Source organism: Balaenoptera acutorostrata, chromosome 7 (assembly GCF_949987535.1).
Source record: "Balaenoptera acutorostrata chromosome 7, mBalAcu1.1, whole genome shotgun sequence".
Taxonomy (NCBI): domain Eukaryota; kingdom Metazoa; phylum Chordata; class Mammalia; order Artiodactyla; family Balaenopteridae; genus Balaenoptera; species Balaenoptera acutorostrata.
The window spans coordinates 18,415,495-18,428,841 of NC_080070.1; the positions used below are offsets into that span (position 1 = coordinate 18,415,495).

General features: G+C 39.4%; 1 protein-coding gene across 7 annotated transcripts in view; it reads left to right on the forward strand.

The window, feature by feature from the left end:
• Window positions 1–4,089: 4,089 nt before the first annotated feature.
• Window positions 4,090–13,347, forward strand: part of CNOT4 (CCR4-NOT transcription complex subunit 4) — a 149,481-nt gene continuing 140,223 nt past the window's right edge. For 6 of the 7 annotated variants that reach the window (XM_007177107.2, XM_057549750.1, XM_057549749.1 and 3 more), the window contains exon 1: window positions 4,090–4,299. The gene's annotated coding sequence lies outside the window, so the exon portion shown is untranslated. Of the gene's footprint in view, window positions 4,300–5,014; window positions 5,103–13,347 lie in introns of all 7 variants that reach the window. The other variant, XM_007177109.2, reaches the window with a different exon arrangement.

Sequence of the window (13,347 nt, forward strand, 5' to 3'; positions counted from 1 at the left end):
ACATTCTTTCAGGTCAATATATAGTTCTTTCCCTTTCTCTTTTTCATATAGCTATGTATTATTCCAGAGAATGGAAGTACAAAAATCAACTTAATAACTTCCTCAGTGATGAACATTCAGTAGCATGCTCTTCTAAAAATGTAAATGAGATCATGCCCCTTTCCTTCAAAGGCTTTCCTCTTCCCATGGAAGAAGATCCACACTTCCTACCATGACCTGCAAGGCTCTGGAATGATATGGCCCTTGCCTCTATTTAATCCACCTTACACCCCACCTCCACTTGCTTACCATAACTTACACTAGCATTCTAGTAAGGTTTTTCCCACCTCATTCATAATCCCTGCATATTTTCTACTCTTAACCTGTAAAGATCTTCCCTGACTATCCTCCTCTTGCTCACCAATCTAAATTAGGTTCCCCTCAAAATAATTCCATTTGCAGCAACAAGGATGCAACTAGAGATTATCATACTAAGTAAGTCAGAAAGACAGGGACAAATACCATATGATATCACTTATATGTGGAATCTAGGATATGGCACAAATGAACCTATCTACAGGGCAGAGACAGACTCAAAGACATGGAGATTGGACTTGTGGTTGTTGGGGGGTAGGGAGAGGGATGGACTGGGAGTTTGGGGTTGGGAGAGGCAAACTATAAAAAAAGAAAAAAAGAAAACAAATTAGGTTCCCCTCTTAAACAGTCTCATAACATCTTGTAAACACCTTCACAGTACTCATCACCAGTTATAATAATCTATAAGAAATTATATGTATATACTTGTATTTATTTATTTATTTAAAATTTATTTATTTATTTATGGCTGCATTGAGTCTTCGTTGCCGCGTGCGGGTTTCCTCTAGTTGCGGGAGCTACTCTTCGTTGCGGTGCGTGGGCTTCTCACTGTGGTGTCTTCTCCTGTTGTGGAGCTCAGGCTGTAGGTGCACGGGCTTCAGTAGTTGTGGCTCACGGGCTCTAGAGCACAGGATCAGTAGTTGTGGCGCGTGGGCTTAGTTGCTCCGCGGCATGTGGGATCTTCCTAGACCAGGGCTTGAACCCATGTCCCCTGCATTGGCAGGCGGATTATTAACCACTGCGCCACCAGGGAAGGCCCACTTGTATTTATTTAAATGTCTGATTATTTCATCTCTGCCTCCTCCAAGAGGCACCCTGCTCTATGAGGACAGAGACAGTGTTTTGCTGTACCACCATCACCTAGCACAATACTCAAAGGTAAAAAACATTTATTGAGTGAGTAAATGGTATGTCCTACACTGAGGAATCATTAGGCAGCTAGGTAATAGAATTGCATATTAATTAACCTTTTAAATGATATGTGTTACATGGATGTCTATATGAAATTATACATACACATAAATATATGAAAAATTTGTAAAATAGTGTAAAAGGAGCATTGGCCTGGGAGGATAGTGGCTCTGTCACTAATTAGGTGGTGACCTAGGAAATGTCACTTCCTTACTGTTAGTCTCCAGGAATAAATGACTGTCAGTAGGTATGGGATTGCCCCCTAGTGTTGGATACTCTGGGAGGTACTACTGACCTTTAGAGGGTAGGGGCCAGGTAAGCTAGACTTTCTGCAAAACGTGGGACTGTTCCTTACATGAAATATTATTTTGTGTCCCTCATGACTTTTAAAGAGGGCCTTTTTTTAAATTTAATTTAATTTATTTATTTTTGGCTGCGCTGGGTCTTCATTGCTGTGCGCGGGCTTTCTCTAGTTGCGGTGAACGGGCTCTACTCTTTGTTGCGGTTTGCGGGCTTCTCATTGGAGTGGCTTCTCTTGTTGCGGAGCACGGGCTACAGGCGCACAGGCTTCAGTAGTTGTGGCTCGCGGGCTCTAGAGCGCAGGATCAGTAGTTGTGGCGCATGGGCTTCGTTGCTCCGCAGCATGTGGGATCTTCCGGGACCAGGGCTTGAACCCATGTCCCCTGCATTGGCAGGCAGATTCTTAACCACTGCGCCACCAGGGAAGCCCATCCCTCATGACTTTTAAATGCCCCCAGTGCAGGTGAGAAACCTGTATATATGATCAGTACCTAAAACCTGACCTATTTTGCATATGAACACAAAGCTGTTTTAAATTATTACAGAATTCTAACAGTGAGTGTTTTAGGAATGCATCTACAGTGGACACTGAGGACAGATTAGCGTTGTCACCAGAGGTGGTCAATCACCATACTTGTGTCAGTTGGTATTTGGAGCTTTCACATTCATGGGGATTTATAAGTGCCAGCAAATGAAGATATGATTTTATTTTCTAGAATAGTCATGTCTGAGCATTTATATATTGAAATACAAATCACTGTATTATAAATTACTTTTATATCATATATAGGACATTATTTTGATTTAAAACAAGATCATGTATGTAGATGAAATTCATAAATTATCCATGAATTTCATTTTAGGCTAATACAAGAGATAATATAAAGATACTATCTTAAAAAAAGGTGTGTAGGATAAGATGATGTATTAGATGACGATTAAGATCCTTTCCAGACTTAACGCGGTGGTTCTTATGTTTAATAATGGTAAGGATTCTGTTTATTTTGTTCTTTTCATTACTTGGTTTATATTTCACTATAAAATTGCTAATGTAAAAAACACACATTAAAATAATACATGTCTCCTATACTGAATGTTTAAATAGTTACCTAAAGGTGGTGAATCCAAATGATTTCCCAAGTTTCCTTGCGAGGTAATAATCTCATGATTCTACAATTTCAAATTTTTGGTAAATTGTGAGTTTATTACATATTTTAAGTTTTCACCAAATAATTGACTCTAGGCTTGATAGTAAAGAAACTGAAGCACAAAGAACTAATGTATTATTAAAAAATGAAATGAAAGCTTCTCACTATGAGATTAGGTTCACAGATTTTATATTGCAACCTTCCTCTATTCTCCTTCTGTTTAGAATTTTTCATCAGTTACAATATACTGTGCATTTCAATCATATGTTTTATAAATTGCCTCCTCTCCCTTTTCTGTCACCCCAACACACACACTAGAATAGACACAGGAATGCCTAGAATAGGAACAGGGAATTTTGTCTATTTTGCTCACCGTCTCCTCCCCATGTATAGAACAGTGCCGGGCACACAGGAGGAGCTCAATGAGTATTTGTTGCATGAATGGGTGAAGAATACACGCAGTAAGCAAAAACGACTGTGTCGAGCGCCACTTCCACCAGAATTCTAGGACGCATGTGGGAGGCACCAGTAAATTGACTGATTTTTTGTGTGTATGTGTGTGACTGATTTTTGAGATTGAGGATTCCTCGGCGCTCGTAGAAATTGCGAATGCGTTCTTATATTCGTTGGGATGTATTGATGTGTGAAGGGTTTGTGAACTCCGCGCGCAGAGCTGTGCAGGCTGGAAATCGAACTAACAATTTGCAAAGTCCGCATACTGTTCTCAAATTTATATCATCAGAAACACATTTTTGTAAACGCGTGGGTCTTCCGTTCTCTTGTACTTCTGTAAAGGACAATTTAGGATATCTCTTCACTGGAGATTAATGGTGAGAACTGGATCGAGGGTGGTGACTCCAAAACGCGCAAACAGGGGCAACGAGTTAACACTTTTCGCAAACAAACGCCAATTCAGTATCCAATTCCCACCCTAGATCAAATCCCGCGCTCCTCCTACCTCCAACCTGCCTGTACCCCGCCCTCTTCAATACCTATGGTGGGCAGAGCAGAAAACGGTGTCTGTTCCCCCCAAATTGGTTACGCCGGCCCCGAGTTTTGGTCTCCCATATTTGAGCAAACACCGAGGAAACGGAACCGCTAACGAAGGCCGCCGACCAAATGACAGCGGAGCAGCACACGCGGGTCAAGAAGGAAGCAAAACACGAAGAAAGGCAATAGTGTAACAGGCACGTGAGGTGGGCTATCCCGTCCGCCCTCGGAGTGAGAACATCAACTCCCGGCTTGCCTCTGGGCTGTTACCCTCCGAGGACTACAACTCCCAGGATGCTGCGGGAGCAGTCCCCCGCCGCTCCTCCCGCCCCTCCCCCGCCCCTCCCCGCCGGATCGGCGTGCGCCTGCGCACCGGAGGCCGGAGGAGTCTTAACCTAATGTAAGATGGTGGCCCGTCTGGCTGTGGAACCCACCGAAAGCTGAGAGTCTCTCTCTCAGCCGTAAAGGTCGGACTCGCTGAAGCAATCAGGCCCGTTTCTGAAGAGTTTTTTCCCCGACACTCGTTCAGTGGTCTCTTGTGAGGACGCGGCAACGCGTGGAGTCGGATAAGGGAAAAGCGAGGCAAGGCAGTCGGGTGAGTCTGTGCGGGGCTGGGCTTAGGGGAAACCCGGGGCTTACCGGCTACGAGAGAGCGGAGGCTTCGCTGGGACTGTGCAGGCCGCACCCCCCTTTCTCCCCACCCCCCCGCCTCATCTTCAGCCTCCTTCTCGGTCTTCCTCCTCCTCTTCTTCCTCCCTCTCCCCTCTACGCCACAGCAGTTACCGCCGGGAAAAGGGAGCGGGGCAGAAGGCTGCGCGGCGGCGAGCCTCGACTGCTTCGAAAATCTCTTCAATTGGGCAGCCGAGGCGGCTGCTCGTCTTCAGTGCTCTCCCCTACGTTTTTGTAGGGGCAGGGATCTTAGGTCTCAGGACTCCCTGTTTTCCCAACCCCCTTGCCCCTCTCTGACGTCCTTCCCCAGTGGCTCCCGTCTCCCAAGACCGAAGCCATCACTTCCACTCTGACCCGTGGGGCTCATTAATCCCACTGCTCGTTGCCCACTCGTCCTGCTGCTTGTTTTTTGCTCCGCTGCTACCACTGTGGAGTTAGCCTTTGCTCCCCCCGGTGCTTGCCATTAGCCCCCAGCCTATCTGCTACCCTAGGGCTTCTTCCGATTTACAGTCTTTCCTTTAACCACATCTGTCATTTTAAAGCTGCCCCTTAAGTATCTAGATTATGCTGCTGCTCGTTCTGACCCACCTGTTTCACAGCGTTTTTGGGTATTGTCCGTTCCTTCCCTCTTTCCTATACAGATTCTTTCAGCATACACTTCCAGAAAAAAAGGGATGCCCCGTGTTGGCCCCTGAAAAGTCAAGGAAGTTGGGAAGTGAATAAAGTGAGGTAGGATACTGTTACACGTTTTGAGTGAAGCTCGTTTATTCAGGCTACTCCGGAGAGGAGCGTCTTCGTTTTGCTTTCAGTGATCTATTTGTGGATTTTTCGCTCTGTTGGGACGTGGTTTTTTGTTTTTGTTTTTGTTTTATTTTCCATTTTGGACCGGTTTTTCCATGCTACCAAGCGTTCTTCTGAATTGAGTCTCCCCAGGATACTTAATGTGGGCTCTGATTATACCAACCAATATTAGCCTGGGCGTTTAAAAATAAGATAAATCTGGCACACAACCAAATTCATCTGTGAGCTCCACAAGCAAATATAAGTGGTGTTTTGATTATATGCAGGTTATATGTGGGTTACAGATTCCTTCCAAATTGAGAATTGATTATTGACTCAGTTTTATTGATGTTCAGCTTAATTGATGACATTTTATTTATAGTTTGAGTGGAAATTTCCTCTCCAGCTAATATCTGACTGACTTGATATTTTTGGATTTGGGAAGTTCTTTCTTTTAACATATCTAGAATGGTAGGTATCTGAATAAATTGTCTTCTCTTGAAAACCATTAGGTCTATAAGCAAAAGAAAAATCGATTTTTTTTTGAAAACTAAATCTCATTTTTTCCATAGAAAAGAAGGGGGCTGGGAAAGAAATGACAAAGCTGTGCACATAAATGCATTTGGTAACACTCAGTGTCATTATTATTTACATTAAAAAGCAGAAAACTAGAAGCCAATGGTGGCTTATGATGTCTGTTTTGTGAAGAAGGAGCTTTTGCTATAATCAGACTACTGTGAAGTAAAGAATTACCAGAAAAACAAACAGGATTATGTAGATCAGATACATACATCTCAAATTTAAACATAAATAAGACGTTGTGTTCTTAAGATGTATGTAAAAATATTAAGTCATAGTAGCAATCTCATGCAGCAATATACCTCTTATTTGCAAAAGTAATAATACCTCAAGTGTAAATATAAATACATATAGTTGCCCGTTAAATCACTTTTGGATGTTACTGCATTATTGTGATTTTTTACAGATTTTATCTGTAATACTTGATGGAATCTTACATTTGACATATTCACTTGATTGTGATAAATGGTCTGTTTCATCAAATGTAAACCGAGGTTAGGAAAGCTGTTTATAAAACTTCATTTTTCCTTTCAGCCACTTAAGCCACAATTTGGGGAAACTAAATAAATCCCGACTTTCCTGAGAATTGGAAACAATTTATATAGCAAACCTTGTTCTAAGTTTGACCTGAGGTTTTTTAAAAAAAAGTATTACTTACTTTTAGTTTATCAGTAGGAATATATTTAATACAATTGATCTTCAACTCTAAGCAAAAAATATATTTCATTTTTCTTTGTAATACACTGGTGGAGAAGCTTTCCACTTTGAACAAGCCTAACACACGGGTTTAGAAACCCTTGGCAGTCATACTTGGCTGAATTGTAAGCAGTGTGTTCTAGGAGAGGACTGTTTGTCTGGCAGAAGAGGGTAAATGATTTTAATACATTTTTTCTTTTGTAAAGATATTTTGCTTCAATAAAAACATTCTCAAGTAATTTTCTCCACTCTATAGTTTTTTTCCTGCCATCATCAAATTCTTAGTTTCAGCACTGTGAAGTCAAAATCAATTTACTTTGGGATCTTTAACACAGCTGAAGAAGATATCTAAAGTTCTTTGACATTTTGATAGGAAATAGCTGAGAGTTCAAAATATTTTTGTATGGTTTAACTTTTTTTATTTTTATAAATTTATTTGTTTTATTTATTTATTTTTGGCTGTGTTGGGTCTTCGTTGCTGCAGTGGGCTTTCTCTAGTTGCCGTGAGCGGGGGCTACTCTTAGTTGCGGTGCACCGGCTTCTCATTGCAGTGGCTTCTCTTGTTGCGGAGCACGGGGTCTAGGAGCATGGGCTTCAGTAGTTGTGGCTCGCAGGCTCTAGAGCAAAGGCTCAGTAGTTGCGGTGCACGGGCTTTGTTGCTCCGCAGCATGTGGGATCTTCCCGGACCAGGGCTCGAACCTGTGTCCCCTGCACTGGCAGGCGGATTCTTAACCACTGCGCCACCAGGGAAGCCCCTGTGGTTTAACTTCTTAGATGTAACATTTTGAGTATTGTAGCTTCATAATTTCGTGGGGTTCTTTTTTTTTGATAGTTTGGAATACTTTCTGCCAGTTTCAGTAGTTGAATTCTTCAATTGAATAGATTATTTCTACAGGAGGGTTTTTGAACATGAGTTACTTAAGGTTGACTTGTTATGAAATTTGTTTTCATAAAGTTCCATAGACAAATCTTTAATTTTATTAGGATGAGACAGTTATAATCAAATGGTAAAATACAGAAAAACTGTTTTGTAATGCCCTTCAACTTCAGTCTGATTGGAGCACTAGCGATAACTTGCAGTTTATTACTTTGTAAAAGAAAGAGGGCATTGCTTAAGGATGAACTCCTTGCATTAGGGAAGTTTTCTTTTTAAAATGATGTTATATGTATTAATATAATGAAAAAATATCTTCTCAGTTTAAGCACTATGATTTTAGAAATCTTCCCCTTCTCTCCTTCGCTACTTCTGCTTTAAGGTAAGCTACACTCTTCATTAAAAAAAAGTTTCTTTTTCTTTCTGGTGCCTGCAGATAGCACTTGATTTAATCTATTTCAACTCAATGTTATTATAATTTAAAAAAAAATTTTTTTTAAGTTATTTATTTGTTTGTTTATTTATTTATTTAGGCTGCATTGGGTCTCTGTTGCTGCATGCAGGCTTTCTCTAGTTGAGGCGAGCGGGGGCTACTCTTCGTTGCGGTGCACGGGCCTCTCGTTGCGGTGGCTTCTCTTGTCGTGAAGCACGGGCTCCAGGCACATGGGCTTCAGTAGTTGCGGCTCACAGGCTCTAGAGCGCAGGCTCAGTGGCTGTGGCGCACAGGCTTAGTTGTTCCCCAGCGTATGGGATCTTGCCGGACCAGGGCTCGAACCCGTGTCCCCTGCATTGGCAGGCAGATTCTTAACCACTGTGCCACCAGGGAAACCCAATGTTATTATTTTTATAGACCATTCAAGTGAAATAGAAAGTTTTTTTTAAAATTAATTAATTAATTATTTTTGGCTGTGTTGGGTCTTCGTTTCTGTGCGAGGGCTTTCGCTAGTTGCGGCGAGCGGGGGCCACTCTTCTTCGCGGTGCGCCGGCCTCTCACTATCGCGGCCTCTCTTGTTGCGGAGCACAGGCTCCAGACGTGCAGGCTCAGTAGTTGTGGCTCACGGGCCTAGTTGCTCCGCGGCATGTGGGATCTTCCCAGACCAGGGCTCGAACCGGTGTCCCTTGCATTGGCAGGCAGATTCTCAACCACTGTGCCACTGGGGAAGCCCCAAATAGAAAGTTTTAATTTGTGAAAACTTAAACCTCTGCTGAAAATTCATTTAGCTTTCTGTCATTAAGTATAGTACTGTCTTGACTTTTTGTGAAGTAAGTTACATTCATCTCAGTTAGTTCTAAAGAAAAACGGTAGGGAAATAGGTTATAGAGATTTTTAGTGCTCTAGAAATAGTGTAACTAGAATGTACTACATACTTTTCTCAAAGGATTTCTTAATCTAAGTGGAACTTGTAAATGGTTTTCATCCCACTGGAATAGCATGTATTGGATAAAACTTGTTAACACGTTTTGAGATTTAAAAAATTTTGTGTTACCTCAGAGATATTAGGAAAAATCTGCAAATGCCCATTCTTATATAAAATGTGGCAATACCACTGATATTTTAAAGAGAGTAATATTTTTTTCTCAAAAGTTGAGAGTACACAAATTATAAAGATGGCATAATTTACTCACTTATTTAGTGATGCAATGAAAGAAGATAGTGGGACTGTTAATCCTATATTTAGTGGTTTTCTGAAAAAACTTTTTTCAGAATTCTTTTTAATCTGATACTTATGTGACCTTTATTAGAAAAGATTGTGTAGTAAATGTCAACTTTTTCACGTGTAGTAATATTAATCCAATGGGTTTTGTCACATTTCTTTTTTGTAGCATGATTCTTTTATTTTTTAATCAGAAAGTAGTTTATAGAAGAGAAAATTTCAATACTATTTTGGCCCCTTAGATTAGCTTTCCCGTAACAGTTTTTCTTTTACTAGAAGAGAGAAATTACATGCTACTAAAAAGAAGATGATTACTTTTACTTGCTAGGAAAATGAAACTTTAAAGATAGGGCAAGTACAAGGCAATTTGAGTATGAGTTTATTTTTCTCCTAAGGAGTTTATTTGTGAGGATGGTTTCATTCTTTCTAAACTCTGTTTATACAAGAGAGTTGTCCTGTTTTAAACTTTAATTGCATTGGGTGATGGGCAGATGATGTATTGCTATTGGGATAAAACTTGCTATTTGTATATGTCGGATATCTGTTCACAATCAAATATGTTATTTAGTTATGGTATCTAAAACCTCCCCTCTTGAGTATTTAGAGAAAATATGGAGAAGGGGAAATCAAAATAATCAGATTGGTTTGTATATATGCCTAAAACCAGTTTGGGGGGAAAAAAAGTCAAGGCAAAGAAGCAGTGTAATTAGAAGAATAAAATGCCAGCATTTAAAGATAGTAGATGTTTGTATCACTGCTTTTAGAAGGAATTAGTGAACGATGATGTAGGGAAATAATGGTTGAATTTTGAAGAGTAGTTATAGACTGAAATATCAAAGGGGTGGAGCTATATGTTGTCATTAAGCCAGATATCTGAAATTTCTTAAGCATATTTTTCAGTTCTCAGAATAAAGAGGAAGTGCTAATTTTCCTGATTATTTAAGAACCTACTAATTCAATCCCTGTTAAGGGCAATTGGTGTCTTCAGATAGTGAATTTCTTGAAATAACATTGGCTGATTCGGGTTATTGAACATTGATTGTAGCAACTTTTTTTCTTTTTATTTTCTGCCTTTCATATTTTGCTTTTTCTTTTTTTAACAATGTTTCGTGATTTTTCAGCTATTGTTTGGGTGGACCCTTTTGTGAATGCTGTAATTGAATGGAAATTTGAAATATAAGCAGTATTGCTTTTGGTAGTAAGATTAATTTTTCTTTTGATGGAGATCCCCTCCATTTCGATTAGATTTTTTCCTTTAATTTTTAAATTAATTCTTAGTTGAGAATTAGCTCATACAAGTTCCCTGTCAAATTAGATCTTTCCAGAATTCTTTTTCATACTTTAAATGGGGACTTAGGTATTTGTTGGGTAAAGAAAAGTGTTATGATATGCCTTCGTTTTGTCATTTAAAATGAAGTAAAGACATTATTAGTGTTAAAAAAATTGACTTATTAACGTGAAAAATTTTAAACCAAAGTAGACACAAATCTCTATGTGTGTGTCACTTCAAAGATCATCAGCTCATAGTCAATCTGGGTTTACCTATGCCCCCACTTAGTTTACTCCTTGTCCCCCTACTCTTTGACCTGGATTATTTTGAAGCAAATCCTCGTCATCACAATTATTTCATTTGTACTAGAACTCTTTTTGACATATAATATCCTTGATTTTTAAAAAAAAATCAGGATTATTCAATCAATTTGTCAAATAGTCTTTAAGTACTTATTATAGACCTACTTCTTGGGAAATGGCCCAACCTCTTCTAAGAGTTTATTATCTTGTTGGGTATACTTTCATAATAATATAACTAGCACTATCCAAAGCATTATACAACTAACGCTTTGATACATGGGTCTGAGTCCATTATGTTAGTATAGGGTTATCTAGGAGCAGGGCTTCCTTGAGAAAGTGGGACCTGAATAAAGAATATGTACTGTCTGCATAGGCAGATCATCTTCAGAAGGAGAACATTCCATACGTTCCATGTGGGGCTTGGAAGCAGGAGCAAACACTTGGTGGGGACCAGCATGATGTGAGAGAGGTGTAAGGAGTCTGATCTCAGTAGAATAAGGTGTTAATTTCTGAGAATGGTGTCAGAGAAATTAGTATGCTAGAGTAGGGCTAGATTATAAGGTATATTCAGTGTCAGGTTGAATCTGATCAGCTACGGTAAGGAGCCAGTAGTTGGTTGGGGGCAGGAGATGACAAGATGAAAGTACTCTTAAAAAGATTCCTTCTTCAGTAGTGTGCAGCATATTTTGGGGTTGACAGTTGAGTTGAGTGTGAAAAATTAATGAGTAGCCCACTGAGGTAAGGGGCCACCTGAGAGATGTTGGTGTGGATATTCTACATGATTTGGCACCTAATTGATTCTATCTTCTCTTCAGTCCTTATATCCAGAAATGACAACAAGCTTTTGGAGAATAGAGGACTGAAGAAATGTCTATTTGTCTTTGATAGTAAACTGCAATTTGTTAGGCAAGCCCAGCTTTTGAAAAGGAAGTGATGCATGATTACTCAAATAACAATCTCAAGAAAATTCAGCAGAAAATAGCTACCAGTGTTTTCAAATAATTTTAGATATGTATTCACTGGGAGTTTGGAAAATAAAGAAAATCTTTATTACATGATAATGAGATGGAACATATTTCATTTGTAAAAGGGAAATTGATGCCTCATCTGCTTCTTATGTGTGTAAGAGTTCAGAAGAAGTATTAGGAAATGTATATTTGAACAGCTTGTAACCAGTATATATTACTGGATAGCTTTAAAGTTTAATAATGACCTGATTAACACAGAAGGAATGGCATAAAATTCTGATGAATAGGGCACTAATATTGTCAGCCCCAACCTCCCTTAAGGATGGATAAGGATAGGTCAGCAGGCCAAAGAAGAATGTAGGGACATTATTAAGTTAAAGCTTATTCTTTGATTTATTTTGATATACTTTGTTTTGCAAAGGTATTATTAAAAACAGATCTGGTTAAACAACAGCCATATTTATTTTATTTGAGAATTTTTTTAAGTTCTCAGACCCTTGAAGTTATTCTTTTCTTTGTTTTGGTTTGTTCACTCTTCATTAAACCAACTTACTTCATCTATTGTGTATTTTTGGATAGCATGCTTGCTTTGTTTTGTGAAGGATAATTTCATTTGTTATCTTAAAGCAGCAGGGGAAAAGTAGATTTCTTGTTTCTGGCTTTGTAAATAGTAGATGAATAATACTGTATTGCCATTGTTCTCTTCCTGCTTCCCTCAGTATCACATGTATTCCCTTTCTACAATATTTAGCATGTGGATCTCAAGAATTCTCATAGTTGAGTCTGAAAACATCTCAAGCTTAGGTGCTTACAGCTTCAAAATTAAATTTACCTTAATTTACCAATCATTTTCTTTCCTATTATTATAAAAGGTATAACCTACAATAATGCCATGGACCTTTCGGGTACTTGGGAAATATTAATAAGGATAAAGATAATGATGCAATATAGTGCATTGTTGGGAAATACGTGTTTTTCATTGGTGTTCCCTCCATCCTAAACCTCCTTAATCCTGGTGATGTGACAGAACTATTTTTGACATTTTTTTCCTTCTTTATTTAGCGGGTTATGCGTACTATCTAATATGGTCACTGGAATAGAAAGCTATTGCCTTCTCCTTGGGTATGTTTTAACAGAGCCTTTAATATTTTAATTGTGGATTTAAGATTGAATTGCTATCGCCTTTGTGCAGGAGAATCTTGAGGAGGATTATGCTTCTTCCTCATTACTACCCAGTGTATGTGGGAAGGAAGTAAATATCAAATATGCAGTATAGGAGAACCTTAGTATTTGAGAATATTTTCAGTGGTAGCTGCCAATCCATTCTTTTCCCCAAGAACTTTTAATTTAATGCCTTGAGTGTGGAGCCGCTTAAAAGTGTCACAGTGGGTGGTGGAGGGGAGAGGAGAAAATGGTTCCATGCTCCAAAAATCTCTCCCAGATTTTAACAACTTGAATTAATCTCAAATTATTAGTATTTTGCATAGTTTTATTCATGAAGTTCTTGGGAGGGAGCCCTTTTTTGTGTGAGTGGCTTTGGGGGTGTCTTGGGTAGCTGGGAGGGCAGGTACATTGCAAACCTAGGAAAAGGGAGGAGAGGCAGAAAATACAGTGAAACACTTCAAACTCTAATAATGACCACGGTGCATTTTTGCCTAAGGCATTGATGGCACTGGCTCCTTTGCTGCCTTTGGCTACATACTTTAGGTTTTCTTTTCTAAGTTAGGCTTCTAGTTGGGAAGGCTACAGACTTTAGCCTTTTCTAAGTCAGACTAGCATCCCTGTCCAGGCTTGTGCATTTTAACCTCTCTAGCTCAAAACCTGACCATTTTTGTGTTTTTAATCTGCCA